The sequence below is a fragment of the Lolium rigidum genome, unplaced genomic scaffold, assembly GCF_022539505.1.
Source record: "Lolium rigidum isolate FL_2022 unplaced genomic scaffold, APGP_CSIRO_Lrig_0.1 contig_67342_1, whole genome shotgun sequence".
Lineage (NCBI taxonomy): Eukaryota > Viridiplantae > Streptophyta > Magnoliopsida > Poales > Poaceae > Lolium > Lolium rigidum.
This window is the reverse complement of record NW_025901320.1, coordinates 30693-43075: the sequence shown is the minus strand read 5'-3', so window position 1 is coordinate 43075 and position 12383 is coordinate 30693.

Here is a 12383-nt window from a genome sequence, read left to right as displayed (position 1 = left end):
CTCCAGAGGTGCCCGGGCATTTATGTTTTGCCGATCAAATACGTGCAAGCGAGATACCACTTTATTATACTCTCTTATGAACATTGCAATCCTCGCTTATATACATGATTCATGATGCTTATTATTAATTGTTGGTACCTCTTCATGATTGGCATAGTCTGTTAGATGATCTTATCTCGCATGTATCTTATTATGAACTCGCTTAAGTATTAGCCATATCATGAGAATATATACATCATATGAACAAATGTGTTCGTGAAAGTTCTTTTATCGCTCAGCTTGTTAATCGAATTGCTTGAGGACAAGCAATAAGCTAAGCTTGGGGGAGAGTTGATACGTCCAAAACGTATCTACTTTCCCGAACACTTTTGCTATTGTTTTGCCTCTAATTTGTGTATTTTGGATGCAACTAACAAGGACTAACGTTGTTTTCAGCAGAACTGTTCTGGTGTCTCGTTTTTGTGCAGTAAATCCAACTTTCAGGAAAAACCTCGGGATTTTGACGGAAGGCCCTATTTTCCCAGAATAATGACGGAGCCAGAAGGACAAATCAAGTGGAGGCCCGAGGGCCCCACACCATAAGGCGGCGCGGCCTAGGGAGGGCCCGCGCGGCCCTATGGTGTGGCCCCCTCGGCTGGCCTCCGACGCCCTCCTTCGGACTATTTATCGGCCTCGACCTAAAAACGCACGGGGAGAAGTCGAAGTCGCGAGAAACCCTCCAGAACGCCGCCACATCGCGAAACTCCGTCTCGGGAGCCGAAGTCTCCGTTCCGGCACTCCGCCGGACGGGGAATTGGAGGAGATCATCACCGCCATCACCGCCAACGCCTCTCCATCAACCAGCCATGTTTCCCCCATCCATGTGTGAGTAATTCCCCCGCTCGTAGGCCGAAGCGGATGGTAGGGATTGGATGAGATTGGTCATGTAATAGCATAAGATTGTTAGGGCATAGTGCCTAGTGTCCGTAGATGGTACTTTTATGATATTGTTGCAACTTGTTATGCTTAATGCTTGTCACTAGGGCCCGAGTGCCATGATCTCAGATCTGAACATGTTATTGTTTCATCATAATATTCATTGTTTATGGTCTTACCTGCAAGTTGTATACACATGTCGCCGTCCGGAACCAATGGCCCCGAAGTGACGAAATCGGGACAACCGGAGGGAATGGCAGTGACGTGAGGATCACATGTGTTCACGGAGTGTTAATGCTTTGCTCCGGTACTCTATTAAAAGGAGTACCTTAATATCCAGATAGTTTCCCTTGAGGCCCGGCTGCCACCGGCCGGTAGGACAAAAGATGTTGTGCAAGTTTCTCATTGCGAGCACGTACGACTATAATTGGAACACATGCCTATTGATTGATTAGTACTTGGATACCGTTTTATTATTATCTCGCAAATGCCCTGCTATGATTGTTACATGAGTTTCTCTCATCCATGCAACGCCCGTTATCCGTCCCCGTGCCTACGCGTATTTTAATCTTGTCGTTTACTAAAATCACTACCGCTCGTCTTTGTTACTCTGTCGTCGTTATTTCACTACCGCTACTACTATAAAACCGTTACTACCGATAAACTCTTGCGAGCAAGTCCGTTTCCGTGTGCAGCTGAATTGACAACTCCGCTGTTAAGGCTTTCAAGTATTCTTTGTCTCCCCTCGTGTCGAATCAATAAATTGGGTTTTACTTCCCTCGAAGACTGTTGCGATCCCCTATACTTGTGGGTCATCAGTAGCTGAAGATATGCTCATAGATGCTTCATCTGCTTGAGCTGCCTGTGGTGTTGCTACCTGTGGCATTTGTATCACTGGGGCCACTACATGTGGTTGATCAGGTACTAGAGCTGCCAGAAGTGGCACTTGCTCAATATCTGGCGGTGGAGGATCACGGAGCAACATAGAATCTGCCATGGCAATGCCAGCACTCTCTTGGTGCTCTGTTCTGTTGAGGAGGCATGTTTCTGTTGTCTCTTTGCTGAGGATAAACCCTTGGAACAGGAGCTGGTGTAGCTACCTTTTTCACATTGACCAGGTAAGCTTGCTCATATTTGCATGCATACCAATAAGCCTTCAACAAGGTTTCTGGTTTCTGGCATTGAACCAAGTGCTTGATGCTATCTTTCAATCTACTGACAAATCTGTCCACAAAGAAGTCTTGGGGCAGATAACTTCTTTCTCTGTTCATTTGCATCATCCATATCTCGTACTGGTCAATGTATGCATTGACGGTATTGTTCTATTTGAGCAACTGAAGCTGGTCCATTGGATCATTTGTTGTATCATCGGGGAAGTGATCAATCAAGACCTGACTCAGTTCTTGCCAACTGATAGACTGCAAATTCAAGCCAGAGCTACTGATCCATGTTTTTTCTTGACCTTGAATATGAGCAAGGCCCCATTTTACTCTGTTTTCTGCGGGAATATCAATAAGATCGAATATGTCCTCACATTCTAGCAGCCAAGCTCTAGGTGAGTCTCCATGGAAGGTTGGGATCTCTACATGTGGCGTGCGCAATTGTACCTCAGTGTTATGGTGGTGTGAGTAAGTGTGTGTTGCGGTAGGCGTGAGTGGAGTATGGAAACGGTTGTGTGGAAGTGTTTGGCTTGGGTTCTGGTGGTATTGTTGGCTACTGTTATGCTGAGGTTGTATGGTATAGGGTGTGATTTGTTGGTTGTGTGGTGGGTGGTATTGGTGTGTGGGCTATGGGTATTGGGAATCTTGGGTGATTTGCGGAATCTGGGTGGTGGTGGGGTTTTGTGGTGGTGGCGGATTATGGGAAGTGCTTGTCGATGGGTTTGGCGAGTGGTAATACTGTGGCTAGGTAGATGGGTTTGTGCGCTGCACAAATGTTGTTTGCGAGGACGACGCCGCATTTGTGGGCACACATGGTTCGGGCATCGGCAGAACGGAATTTTGTCGAACATCTTCCGTGCGGGGTGGCACTGGTAGTTGAGCTGGTGTAAGGAGGCCTAAATTTGGAGGGAAAGGTGGGTGATTTTGGGCTGCTGGGGTGGATTGTGGTGTGGGAACCTCTGGGATGGGTGAAAGCGGTGCACTTGAGCGAGGAGGAGGGGTAACCAAGTCACGATTTTGGCCGGTGTCGAGATTGTCCGTACCTTCAGAGGGCGCAAGCATGTCGATGCTGGTCTGCATCCTCGCCATCATGCCCGCCATGTTCTCCATCTGGCTGGTAAGCATGCTGATGGCCGTTGATGACTCCGTCTGGTAGTTGCGGAGGCGTCGCCCCATAGAGCGTGCATCTCGCTCCGCTCGCTGTTGCGCGTGCAGCGCCACGAGTTCCGCATCGGTTGTCGATGTCGAGCCGATGACCGGCGCATCGTCTTGACTCCTGCCACGGGATGAATTGCGTGACCGAGTAGAGGCCCTGGATCTAGCACGGTTGGACATCGGTGGAGAAGGGGGTTGGCGCCGATGCGGTTCTGTGGGTGGGAGGGAGGGAAAAATATAGCGCCGTCGATGCGGTGCTTTAGGGAGGGAGGGCATCGCCGTTGCTAGCCCGTGGTCAGAGGACCGGTGCTCTGATACCACCTTGTCCGGGCTCGGTGGCCGCCGACATCGACGAAGGAGGAGGAGGAGGGACTCGAGCCCAGATAAACAGGAAATAAAGCAAAGACAGCAAAAATAATTTAGGTTTTGCATAGCGTGCCTCCCAACCTCCCGCTCCTACCCCTTTATACTGAGGAGTAGGACCACGCTAATTGTTCATTACAACTTAACAACTATATTACATAGCTTAAACTTGATCCTAAACCTTGAGTAGCAGTAGCCGTTGGATCAGGAGCAGACACTATCAGCCGTTGGATGCCTTGATGAACAGCAAGGTCTGACACTCCTGAAGCTCCAAACGGCGGCGGTGACGACTTCGAAATTGGGCAGCCTAACGGCGGATTTGTTAGGGAATTTTTAGGTGAAATATAGATAATTTCGTGGGATATTTATAGGGGATTTTTCGTGGCCAAGGAGGCAAGAAACGGAGCGGATTTGAGAAGGAATCGGAAGATTTTCTGGTCGTGTAGGCGCACGCGAGGCAGACTCCTTGCTGGAGGTTGGTGATGACGAATGGGCCCCACTTGTCAGAAAAAAACAAAAGGAAACGTGAGGATGTACTTTAACTATGCATGTCACGCTGCCTGCGCTTGCCCGCTCGCGCGCGTCAGCGGTTCCGGCTGATCCGGCCGGCCTGCTTCGTCTCTTCTTCTTCTTCTTCTTCTTCTTCTTCTTCTTCTTTCTAGCCTCTTTTCTGTCTTACTTTTTTCCGGGTTAGTTTTGGGTCTTTAATTTGTCCAAAATAGACTCTATAAATTTTGTAAAATATCCAGTTTGATTTTGGGACATTAAAAAATATTCTTCCAGTACAAAATACGAACTATAAATACATTTTTTATACTTTTGGTCTAATAGGCTATTTAGCAAAGTAGAAATTGAATTTGGATTTTATGCAAGAAAATAATTAAATCTTTCAAGACCAAAACCAAAACATTATGGATATTTTGTATTGTAGGGATATTTGGAAAACTTTAGAACGCGTTTAGGTTTAGAAAAAAAGCCCAAATCAATTATTTGGAAAATTAAGACTTATTGCATATTTTCGAAATGAGTTTGTGGTTTAGGAGAAATAAAATTCGAATATTTTGAATATCGCTTCACGAGGTTGAGAAACAATCAAACTTTTAGTTTTTTTTATATTCAATAAGGTCTAGGAAACAATTTTTCTCCTCCTTTAAAAGAGGTCCTCAAAAGTTTCTTTTCATTCAAAAATTTCAACGGTGTCAAGCAATTCAATCAATTTAAACTATTTATTTAATGTTCCAAAATATAGAAAAATTTGGGATGTCACCAAAACAGGGTAGATGATCTAGGCCCTGATGTATTCAAACCAAAGGTGATTTCACCGTGCATACTGCCCGTGTGTCAAACATTTAGCACGTAATGCTAGCTTGGAAACACAATTTTGAGTAGCATTGTTTAACAATGATAATAATTCTCATTAAAAAGATATTTATCAATCCAACATGGGTGGCAATGGCAGTCTAGTCTTGGAATCGTCCTATGTTAAGCCCGACATCAGCATTGAGTGTGATTTTCCTCGTTACTTTTACAGATTGTAACCTTTTTTATTGGTCCCGTTTGTTTGCGTGTCTAATTTGGTTGTGTGTATCCCCACAAGGTTAGATCTTTTGGATCACCTAGATACATTACGAACAGTCGATAAAGTCGGTGGCAATGAAGATTACAAGATGCCATGGGCGATCATTGAACATAACAATCCACGCAATGCACCACCACCGACCTGGATATTAACACCGACTTCACACTCGCACCGTTGAAGAAATATGCAAGGTTGACGTCATTGTCGCCACATGAGTCGTATAAATCTGAAACGACGATAGCGCTATGTAGGCTCCATGTCAGCTAAATCCAAAACAAGACATCCAAAGAGAGAACGATGCGGAAGGCACCATTGTCACCTGATCAGGCAAAAAAAAAAAGGAAAAAAACATTTTTTTCAAAATGGGGGCGTACATCTGCATCAAAATGATGCATATGGCTGCTTTATTTCCTTATTGATATCAATTATGCAGCATAAAATGATCGATGCCCCGTAGGTTCCACGTCAACTAAAAGCCTAAAACAAGCATGTGTTGCGTTAAGAGAGTGTTGCGTCAAGCCCTCAAAAAAAAGAGGGTGTTGCGTCAAGATGGTATAGCAGTGACTAGGATTTGCGGCTGGCCATTTACCTGCTTTTGAAGCTTGGGAGCGACTGAACATTAAGTCAAGGCCGCATTTTAGGGAGGTACAAAGCGTGCTTTGCTTCATGAACTGCTCTACTCCAGACGAACCAGGTGCTGGGGCCTATCTAGTAGAGTTCAGATCTGCAAAAATGTGGATTGCCCAGGTGCGCGTGACTCAGCAGGGAGAAAGATTTCCAACGATACAGATTAGTGAAACTGGGAGGATCACCATCATCCCGTTATGTGGACCGACTAGCGCCATATCGGGTAGCTAGCCTAGCGCACACAGGAACATAAAACAGGGGACCCCCTGCTGCAATAACTCTGACATTTATGTCCACGAGCGATCGCTCCAGCATTTTGCAGCAACAATGAAAACCAGGCCCCAGCCATGCATTTGAGGCAACACAGGAGAGCAGAGAAAACTCGATTCAATCGTCGATCTGCGAGAGGAGAGTCGAGAAAATATCTGCAAGTACGGTTGGTGGGTCGGCCTGCACGCGAGAGACACGAAACAGATCGGCGTAAATCTCCGGCGGCCCCGCCGCCGCTGGTCCGAGCGGAAACAGGGGACGACGGACGGCGCGACGGGTGGTTGAGCGGAGCCACTGAGAGTAGAGGATGGACGAGGTTTTTAATGGAGGAGGAGTCAGGAGAGGGCTCCATCGCTTCATGGCATCTCGAGCGGGTCGAGGCAAACATATTGTGCATGTCCATTTTTGTTCACGCTGATAGGAGAACGAGCAAAACCTAGCCGAACGGCATGAACTCATTTCAAATCTAATTTTAGGTTAGAAATGTGTCGGCGTGGATACGTCGAGGATCGCTCGTGTGTCTTCCCTCTTCGGCTCCGGGTCTGCTGGCAGAGACCAAATGGCCGCTTGGCCTCCCACGCGCTAGCCCTTTTGTGCTGCTATCATTGGTCTCGTTTCGCATTCTACGCCACCATTAAGGGCACACATTTGGGGTGTTGCACCGACCCACGTCCCTATAAAGGCAAAACGGCGTGCCTACACTCATCCACACCACTCGCACCATTGTCACTCTCGTCCCCCTGTCCCTAGAGCACCTGTAGCGCCTACCTCGAGAGGACTATGAGCTAGTTGTGGAAGAAGACGAATAACGATAGCTAGGATGGGTCCATGCGGCTCAAGCCGAAGCACGCTCGCGTCAACATTACATTGGACATGGCGTGGGTGTTGTGCCGGAACATGACGTGTGCAGGGTGGGACGATGTCCACCTTCCCGGCGGCTAGCACCTCAACGCGTAGAGGGTGCTAGTGCCGCGCCAAGGGTGGTCATGGCGCGACAAGATAAGATTGTTGGAGATATGCCCAAGAGGCAATAATAAATTAGTTATTATATATCTTTGTGTTTATGATGAATGTTTATATACCATGCTATAATTGTATTAACCGAAACATTGATACATGTGTGTTATGTAAACAACAAGGAGTCCCTAGTAAGCCTCTTGTATAACTAGCTTGCTGATTAATAGATGATCATCGTTTCATGATCATGAACATTGGATGTTATTAATAACAAGGTTATGTCATTGTGTGAATGATGTAATGGACACACCCATTTAAGCGTAGCATAAGATCACGTCATTAAGTTCATTTGCTATAAGCTTTCGATACATAGTTACCTAGTCCTTTCGACCATGAGATCATGTAAATCACTTATGCCGGAAGGGTACTTTGATTACATCAAACACCACTGCGTAAATGGGTGGTTATAATGGTGGGATTAGGTATCCGGAAAGTATGAGTTGAGGCATATGGATCAACGATGGGATTTGTCCATCCCGATGACGGATAGATATACTCGGGCCCTCTCGGTGGAATGTCGTCTAATTAGTTTGCAAACATATGAATGGTTCATAAGAGACTACATACCACAGTACGAGTAAAGAGTACTTGTCATGAGACGAGGTTGAACGAGGTATAGAGATACCGATGATCAAACCTTGGACAAGTAAAATATCGCGTGACAAAGGGAATCGGTATCGTATGTAAATGGTTCATTCGATCACTAAGTCATCGTTGAATATGTGGGAGCCATTATGGATATCCAGATCCCGCTATTGGTTATTGGTCGGAGAGAAGTCTCAACCATGTCTGCATAGTTCGCGAACTGTAGGGTGACACACTTAAGGTTTGATGTCGTTTGAGTATATATGGAATATGGAATGGAGTTCGAAGTTTTGTTCGGAGCCTCGGATGGGATCCAGGACATCACGAGGAGTTCCGGAATGGTCCGGAGAATAAGATTCATATATAGGAAGTCATATTCCAAGTTTGGAAATGATCCGGTGCATTTATGGAAGGTTCTAGAAGGTTCTAGAAAAGTCCGGAAGAAAAAACGCACTATGGAAGGTGGAGTCCCGGAGGGACTCCACAACCCTGGCCGACTGATACGTCTCCGACGTATCGATAATTTCTTATGTTCTATGCCATATTATTGATGTTATCTACATGTTTTATGCACACTTTATATCATATTCGTGCATTTTCTGGAACTAACCTATTAACAAGATGCCGAAGTGCCGATTCTTTGTTTTCGTCTGTTTTTGGTTTCGAAATCCTAGTAACGAAATATTCTCGGAATTGGACGAAATCAATGCCCGAGGGCCTATTTTTCCACGAAGCTTCCGAAGTCCGAAGACGAGACGAAGAGGGGCCACGGGGTGGCCAAACCCTAGGGCGGCGCGGCCCCACCCCCGGCCGCGCCGGCCTATGGTGTGGGCCCCCGTGCCGCCTCTTGACTTGCCCTTCCGCCTACAAATAGCCTCCGTGACGAAACCCCCGGTACCGAGAGCCACGATACGGAAAACCTTCCGGAGACGCCGTCACCGCCGATCCCATCTCGGGGGATCCGAGAGATCGCCTCCGGCACCCTCGCCGGAGAGGGGAATCATCTCCCGGAGGACTCTACGCCGCCATGGTCGCCTCCGGTGTGATGTGTGAGTAGTCTACCCCTGGACTATGGGTCCATAGCAGTAGCTAGATGGTTGTCTTCTCCCCATTGTGCTATCATTGTCGGATCTTGTGAGCTGCCTAACATGATCAAGATCATCTATCTCGTAATTCTATATGTTGTGTTTGTCGGGATCCGATGGATAGAGAATACTATGTCATGTTAATTATCAAGTTATTACATATGTGTTGTTTATGATCTTGCATGCTCTCCGTTACTAGTAGAGGCTGCGGCCAAGTTTTTACTTTTAACTCCAAGAGGGAGTACTTATGCTCGATAGTGGGTTCATGCCCGCATTGACACTGGGACGATGATGGAAAGTTCTAAGGTTGTGTTGTGCTATTGCCACTAGGGATAAAACATTGATGCTATGTCCGAGGATGTAGTTATTGATTACATTACGCACCATACTTAATGCAATTGTCCGTTGCTTTGCAACTTAATGCTGGAGGGGTTCGGACGATAACCTGAAGGTGGACTTTTTAGGCATAGATGCAGTTGGATGGCGGTCTATGTACTTTGTCGTAATGCCCAATTAAATCTCACTATACTTACCATGTCATGTATGTGCATTGTTATGCCCTCTCTATTTGTCAATTGCCCGACTGCAATTTGTTCACCCAACATGCTTTTATCTTATGGGAGAGACACCTCTAGTGAACTGTGGACCCCGGTCCATTCTTTAATACTTGAAATACAAATCTGCTGCAATACTTGTTTTTATTATTTTCTCTCGCAAACAATCATCTTCCACACAATACGGTTAATCCTTTGTTACGGCAAGCCGGTGAGATTGACAACCTCACCTTGTTTCGTTGGGGCAAAGTACTTTGGTTGTGTTGTGCGGGTTCCACGTTGGCGCCGGAATCCCTGGTGTTGCGCCGCACTACATCCCGCCGCCATCAACTTTCAACGTGCTTCTTGGCTCCTCCTGGTTCGATAAACCTTGGTTTCTTTTACGAGGGAAAACTTGCTGCTGTGCGCATCATACCTTCCTCTTGGGGTTGCCCAACGAACGTGTGAAATACACGCCATCAAGCTCTTTTTCTGGCGCCATTGCCGGGGAGATCAAGACACGCTGCAAGGGGAGTCTCCACTTCTCAATCTCTTTACTTTGTTTTTGTCTTGCTTAGTTTTATTTACTACTTTGTTTGCTGCACTTATATCAAAACACAAAAAAAAATTAGTTGCTAGTTTTACTTTATTTGCTATCTTGTTTGCTATACCAAAAACACAAAAAAAAATTAGTTACTAGCATTTACTTTACTTATTTCATCATGTTTCCTTTTAATTTTACCACAAAGAACATACCGGTAGGACGTGGGTCTATAGTTGGGAGAAATAATATAGAAGAATTCTTCAACCATGTTAGTACCATTGAAAATTTTGAAGATAGACACTTGGTAGACCTTGCGCCTACTTATGAAATTGCTGCTTGCGCATTTAGTTCGCTTGTTGGAAACTAAATTTGTTAATCTTAATCCTATAATCCAACACATGTTTTTCACACTTGGTGATATGGAAGAAGGGGAAAAGAAAGATTTTGTTTTAGAAACCCTTCTTAGAGAATTTGGTGGTCTAGCAAGAGAAGCTAGAAAGGTCTTTGCTAAATTTAATATGCTTGGTTCTCCTACTAATTTTGTTAGTCTCCTTGAAAAGATGGATATGGATAGAATAAGATACACTAATAATATTGATGATGGTGGGGAGATCAAAGCACCAATACCATGTAAGCTCCTAGCTATGAATGATGCGCTAGAAAATAACTATGTTTGGCTTGTTCCCGAAAATTTGTTTGATGAGAGTAGCACGCCTAAAACTAATGAAAAGGGAGATGCTAAAACTTATGTATCTAATATACTATGCCTGGTTGAGAAAACTCCGCACCCCGCTGTAGAAGTACCACCCTTCGATAATACTTGATACACACTTTCTGCGCCTAGCTGAAAGGCGTTAAAGAAAAGCGCTTATGGGAGACAACCCATATTTTTACTCCAGTATTTTTGTTTTATATTTGTGTCTTGGAAGTTGTTTACTACTGTAGCAACCTCTCCTTATCTTAGTTTTGTGTTTTGTTGTGCCAAGTTAAGCCGTTGATAGAAAAGTAAGTACTAGATTTGGATTACTGCGTAGTTCCAGATTTCTTTGCTGTCACGAATCTGGGTCTAATTCTCTGTAGGTAACTCAGAAAATTATGCCAATTTACGTGAGTGATCCTCAGATATGTACGCAACTTTCATTCAATTGGAGCATTTTCGTTTGAGCAAGTCTGGTGCCATTTTAAAATTCGTCAATACGAACTGTTCTGTTTTGACAGATTCTGCCTTTTATTTCGCATTGCCTCTTTCGCTATGTTGGATGAATTTCTTTGATCCACTAATGTCCAGTAGCATTATGCAATGTCCAGAAGTGTTAAGAATGATTGTGTCACCTCTGAATATGTCAATTTATATTGTGCACTAACCCTCTAATGAGTTGTTTCGAGTTTGGTGTGGAGGAAGTTTTCAAGGATCAAGAGAGGAGTATGATGCAACATGATCAAGGAGAGTGAAAAGCTCTAAGCTTGGGGATGCACCTGGTGGTTCACCCCTGCATATATCAAGAAGACTCAAGCGTCTAAGCTTGGGGATGCCCAAGGCATCCCCTTCTTCATCGACAACATTATCAGGTTCCTCCCCTGAAACTATATTTTTATTCGGCCACATCTTATGTGCTTTTTCTTGGAGCGTCGGTTTGTTTTTGTTTTTTGTTTTGTTTGAATAAAATGGATCCTAGCATTCACTTTATGGGAGAGATACACGCTCCGCTGTAGCATATGGACAAGTATGTCCTTGGTTTCTACTCATAGTATTCATGGCGAAGTTTCTCCTTCGTTAAATTGTTATATGGTTGGAATTGGAAAATGATACATGTAGTAATTGCTATAAATGTCTTGGGTAATGTGATACTTGGCAATTGTTGTGCTCATGTTTAAGTTCTTGCATCATATGCTTTGCACCCATTAATGAAGAAATACATAGAGCATGCTAAAATTTGGTTTGCATATTTGGTTTCTCTAAGGTCTAGATAATTTCTAGTATTGAGTTTGAACAACAAGGAAGACGGTGTAGAGTCTTATAATGTTTTCAATATGTCTTTTATGTGAGTTTTGCTGCACCGGTTCATCCTTGTGTTTGTTTCAAATAAGCCTTGCTAGCCTAAACCTTGTATCGAGAGGGAATACTTCTCATGCATCCAAAATACTTGAGCCAACCACTATGCCATTTGTGTCCACCATACCTACCTATACTACATGGTATTTTCCCGCCATTCCAAAGTAAATTGCTTGAGTGCTACCTTTAAAATTCCATCATTCACCTTTGCAATATATAGCTCATGGGACAAATAGCTTAAAAACTATTGTGGTATTGAATATGTAATTATGCACTTTATCTCTTATTAAGTTGCTTGTTGTGCGATAACCATGTTTACTGGGGAACGCCATCAACTCATTGTTGAATTTCATGTGAGTTGCTATGCATGTTCGTCTTGTCTGAAGTAAGGGCGATCTACACTGAGTTGAACGGTTTGAGCATGCATATTGTGAGAGAAGAACATTGGGCCGCTAACTAAAGCCATGATTCATGGTGGAAGTTTCAGTTTTGGACAA